The sequence below is a fragment of the Galeopterus variegatus genome, unplaced genomic scaffold, assembly GCF_000696425.1.
Source record: "Galeopterus variegatus unplaced genomic scaffold, G_variegatus-3.0.2 Scaffold16912, whole genome shotgun sequence".
In the NCBI taxonomy this organism is placed as follows: Eukaryota; Metazoa; Chordata; class Mammalia; order Dermoptera; family Cynocephalidae; genus Galeopterus; species Galeopterus variegatus.
Genome location: NW_007743023.1, coordinates 7,968 through 8,421, shown reverse-complemented (window position 1 = coordinate 8,421; position 454 = coordinate 7,968).

Here is a 454-nt window from a genome sequence, read left to right as displayed (position 1 = left end):
TCTCAGTGTTGGGTATTTTGAAACAACTCCTTGTCTTCATCTGATGATCTCCTTTAACAAGAAATTCACATCCTGACTATTTAATACAAAATAAGTTTACTTAATAAAAAATGTGTAGTGAAGTAATGGCTAGATTAAAAGTAACCTCAGCTAATTAAACTTTTATGTTGATTAAAAGTTACTTAACTCTGTTAAGTAACCTTAAAAATTCAGCCACATCATTGTACTTGAAAATACTGCTGAATTTTATTCGAAAGGGAAAAAATCTATGAAGAAACTAGTAATTCTCAAATATTTATTTTTATGAAGGATTCTTCCTTTTGGTATATATGTGAAAAATCGGAATGAAATTGCATGACAAGGGGAGATGCTAAAATTTATAAATGGTTAATACTGAAGATATCTGAGGGTAACATATGTTTTTTATCCAAGTAGCACAAGCTACTACTTATTT